This window comes from Achroia grisella, unplaced genomic scaffold (assembly GCF_030625045.1).
Source record: "Achroia grisella isolate CSIRO2021 unplaced genomic scaffold, CSIRO_AGI_Agris_v1 utg9542, whole genome shotgun sequence".
In the NCBI taxonomy this organism is placed as follows: Eukaryota; Metazoa; Arthropoda; class Insecta; order Lepidoptera; family Pyralidae; genus Achroia; species Achroia grisella.
The window spans coordinates 65,761-71,240 of NW_026713073.1; positions in this window are offsets into that span (position 1 = coordinate 65,761).

Below are 5,480 nucleotides of genomic sequence, written 5' to 3' on the forward strand. Positions count from 1 at the left end.
TTTAACTTGCTTGATATAGCTGTGTCTCGGTCTTCCCCTTCCTCTCTTTCCATCTATTTTTCCTTCAATAATGTTATTAATTAGTTCGTCGTGTCATATCAAGTATTCAGTCAGAAATATATTTTTTTTTTTTAACTATTTTTGAAGTCACGTCCTTTTCGGTATTAGTCCTGGCAGTAAATTACTAGGCAATGATGCTCTAAATAAATAAATACGGTGCAGGATGCGTGTCTTTACTATCGGTGTTTACTTTACCAGAGAATAAATTAGAATTATTCTATACACCATTTTTTTTATCTAATTTTGAACTCGCGACCTTTGTATTGACAGAGACAGCAAACTAGTCCACGATGATTTCAATAAAACTACGCCTACAAATAATAGATTTCGACTGCCATTATCGTTCAGAGGCAACATACATACATACATACTTACATATAGACGAGACTCAACATACAATGTACATTAAAACATATCCGCTGGTAATAACTAGTGTAATGAGTGTTATAACAATTTCCTTTCGCTTGAAACCGGTTTTTTTTCCTCCGTCCATTCATAAGTTGTCCCGAGGTCAGTGGACCGGTGATTGTATCTAGTTTTATTTATAGCATTACAGCAGAAACCGGACTCCGATGGTTGTATTTTTACAAGCTCATTGATATCTGCCAATTGTGTTGCTTGAATTGTTAATATGAATAGTTTTTGAATAGTGAATCACTAAATGTGAACATTTTAGACTAATTCATTGATCAAAAGATTTGTTGTATGAATAATGAATCATTTAAAGTGAACATTTTAGACTTATTCATTGATATTTTCGAAATTTATCAAATAACGAATTCGATATTTGATTTCAGAACTCATTATAGTTTTAATATTTGAAATAAGAATAAAAGAATTTATTTGAATTTTTACACAATACACATTAACGAGAAAAAGGCATGCGACAATCAACATAGAAATCGTTACGCACTAAATCTTTCTGCAATCGGATAATATTCTCAGCACTATGAGTATTTTTTCTACAAAATTTAATATTTTGGTATTTGAATTATGAATTCGAAATTAAAATGAAGAACCAATTTTATAATAGATGAAACAAGAATTCAAATATCGAATTAAATAATTTACAATTACAATAGTACTTGACAATTAGTATGTTATAAATAAATGAATGAATTTGAAACAGTTCAAAATTTGAATTATGAATTGTGGAACGGTATTGAAAAATTGAATTTGGAACGCTTCCCCATTGTGCACGCCAGTTAAATTAGGCAAGGCAAGACAGACGATAGAGCTAAAGACGAAGTACTTCACAAATAAAGATTCTGAATTTAGAATTTCATAAGTGAAATTGAATTTGGAACGCTTTAAAATTTGAATTACGAATTGAGAAACATTATGAAAAAAATTGAATTTGGAACGTTTCCTCATTGTGCATGCAAGTTAAAGTAGGCAAGGCAAGACAGACGATAGAGCTAAAGACGAAGTACTTCACAAATAAAGATTCTGAATTTAGAATTTCATAAGTGAAATTGAATTTGGAACGCTTTAAAATTTGAATTACGAATTGAGAAACATTATGAAAAAAATTGAATTTGGAACGTTTCCTCATTGTGCATCCAAGTTAAAGTAGACAAAGCAAGACAGACGATAGAGCTAAAGACGAAGTATTTCACAAATAAAGATTCTGAATTTAGAATTTCATAAGTGAAATTGAATTTGGAACGCTTTAAAATTTGAATTACGAATTGAGAAACATTATGAAAAAAATTGAATTTGGAACGTTTCCCCATTGTGCATGTCAGTTAAATTAGGCAAGGCAAGACAGACATTAGAGCTGAAGGCAAAGTACAGAGGCAACTGCCAAAAACGGCAGAATGATAATCCACAATTAGAATGTTATCAGTAAAATTGAATTTAGAACACTTTAAAACTTGAAAATTTGAATTACGAATTGTGGAACATTATGAAAAAAATTGAATTTGGAACGTTTCCTCATTGTGCATGCCAGTTAAATTAGGCAAGGCAAGACAGACAATAGAGCTGAAGGCAAAGTACAGAGGCAACTGCCAAAAACGGCAGAATGATAATCCACAATTAGAATGTTATCAGTAAAATTGAATTTAGAACGCTTTAAAACTTGAAAATTTGAATAACGAATTGTGGAACATTATGAAAAAAATTGAATTTGGAACGTTTCCTCATTGTGCATGCCAGTTAAATTAGGCAAGGCAAGACAGACAATAGAGCTAAAGGCGAAGTACAGGGGCAACTGCCAAAAACGGCCCGCGATAAATCAACTACCCGTGCGGTCGCGGCGCTACCGCTACCGTCAGCAGCCACGGCATGAATCCGATATGAGATATGAATTTTGTATTGGAACACAATTAACAGCGGTATGAATTAGTTTTCTAGTTATACTAGACGATACCGTGACTTTGTACTAATCGAAATAACAACAATTAAAGTTATGCAAAAATATGTGTACATATGACGGAATTGTGCTCCTTTAAAAGTTATTTATACTCCATCATTACTATTAGTAGAATAGTTATATTATACTAATAGTAGAATAAGAAGAAAGATGTTACAAATGAATGTGGATGGTTGTAAGGGCAGAGGAAGGCCGAAAAAGAGATGGATGGACTGTGTGAAAGATGATATGGTAAGAAAGGAAGTAAATAACGCGATGACTACGAACAGGGATGAATGGAAGCGAAAAACATATTACGCCGACCCCAAATAAATGGGATAAGGAAGAAGCAGATGATGATGATGAGTAGAATCATTACTATTAGTAGAATAGTTATATTCTAATAATAGTAATGATTGTTAGAAATTTTGTCTGTTTGTCTGTGCGTTTGTAAGGCTAATCTCAGTAATTACTTAACTAATTTACGTGCGATTTGTATATATCGTGGTAAGCTATTTTTAAAATGTGTCTACATGCTACAATACGTCAAGATATTCCTTTAAGCGACAAGGCCGCTATTTGTTAAGCGGATTTTCACGAACTGTTCCATTTGTACTTATTATAATAAAATCTACAACTTGCGAACTGGAAATGGCAAACACTTTTGACGTAATAATAATCTATATCTATGCAACAAAATTAATTCAATTGTATGAATTATGAATATGTAGATGTTCATTCATAATTCGTCCTACGTCAAAAGTATTAATAATAAATTAGTGTATATACTTTTCTGCTGTCGGTACATCTGAAAATCCTTATAATCTTAGTATCTTCACGCGTGGCCCGAAAGGAGCATATTAACAGGCCCATCCATGGGCAAACACAATGTTATGTGGATCGGTATTAATTTCAACATACATATGTGGATTATGTATAAATTGGGGATTATGTGTATTATGTGTTTATGTATTATGTATTTATGTAGTCGTGCGTTTAATTATTATCATATGTACATATTATGATTAGTGTTTTAAGCGTTCAAGGGTAACTGTTTACCATCAGATGGGCCGTATGCTTGTTTTCCACCATCGTGGTATTCAAAATATCTTTATTAATATAGGTCTATTACAGACTCTTATGATATGTCAAATCTACTGGCAGTTTGGAATGATTTCGAGATGAGAAGAACTGACAAGATACTCATCTCGTATTCTTTTCAAATAAATGTTGTACATGTTTACAATAATACAGATTCATTTTAATTCAAATTTGGTAGAATACAGTCACCACCAATATATCCTATTGCAAAAGCAAATAGTGTAATCAGTTCCCACAAGCAGCACCCGTTCACGAGTATGACGGATGAGCGAGATATCATTGCACTCAACCCTATTATAGGGAGCACTTGACCTTTTATTTTAAATGTAACCATAATAAAATAATTTATGGCAATATTATTACTTATTAGTGAAATATACAAATATAAATCTAATATGAAATAGACGACCTCGATGGTCTAGTGGTTTAGTACACCGCTTTATTTCCAAAGGTCGCGGGTTTGATTCCTCGCACGGCGCAAACTTTTATATTCATGAGTATAATTATGTGTATCCCTCTGGGTATTGTCTATGTTTTTGTAAAAAAAAATAGCTAAGTATTTATATCGGTTGTCTAGTACCCATAACACAAGCTCTGCTTACCGTGGGACTAGATGGCGCTGTGTTAATTGTCCAAAGGTTATTATTATTATTAAATCTTATATATAAAATTCTCGTGTCACAGTTTTCGTTCCCATACTCCTCCGAAACGGCTTGACCGATTCTCATGAAATTTTGTGACCGTATTAAGTAGGTTTGAGAATCCGCCAACATCTATTTTTCATCCCCCTAAATGTTAGGGGTAGACCACCCCTAATTTTTCTTTTTTATTTTAAGGCAAAACAACGTTTGCCGGGACAGCTAGTCTTAATATAAAATATAATTGTGTTTCAGACGTCCATACGCTACTCATCATTACCAAAAAATTGCTTCACATTCTCTGGTTACGGTAACCGTTTACCATAAGGTGAGCCGTATGCTTGAATGACACCGTCGTGGTATAAAAGTTGTAAAGTGACAGTCAAAATCATTTCCCGGTGTGTAGCGTATTTAACAATTAAGGATCCATAGGTGAATATGGGGCAAGTTTGGGTCTTGGCCCAAGACTCTTGGGTCAAGTGAGGACACGTAAAGTTGGGTCAAAGCTGAGTAAGTTAGGGATGAAGTGATTAATAAGTTATGGTAAGTCATACCGATGGTTGTAATCCATAATGTACTTATACATTATGACGATTATATATACTAGATGTGCACGCGGTTTTACCCGTGTTAAGTTTCAATAAAAATTATACCTTATATGCTATTCTTATGCATAAGTTATATTACTGTATATTTTCATCAAAATTCGTTCAGTAGTTTTTACGTGAAAGAGTAACAAACATCCATACTCAAAAACTTTCGCGTTTATAGTATAAAAAATATATCATTAAGATTATAAACGGTCTCGGTGGTACAGCAGTTTACTTGGTTCGATTCCTCGCACGGTACAAACATTTGTATTCATGAGTATGATTGTTTTTATCGGCCTGGGTGTTTTCTATGTATATTATGAATTTACAAAAAATATCTAAGTATTAGCCGACTTGAAAAATGATGGTTGTCTGAATTAATTAACTTTTTTAACATTAGATGGCGCTACATTAAGTATAGAATGCGAAAATATTTTGTGCTTCGATATATTCAAAACATTTTCAATAATAATGTTGACGACTTCGATGGTTGTGGGTTCCATTCCTATGAATGACACAAAGTATATATAATTGTTTCTATAGATCTTTACAAAATCTAAGTATTTTTATCAGTCGTCTGTCTATAAAACTAGCTCTGCTTAGCTTGGAACTAGATGACGCTGTGTGAATTGTCTAGGAGTATTATTATTAGTCTAATATATATATATCAAAATTCAATTATATTTTGGGAAAGTAATTTGTAAATACTACAAGAAAATATTGAATTGTAATGTT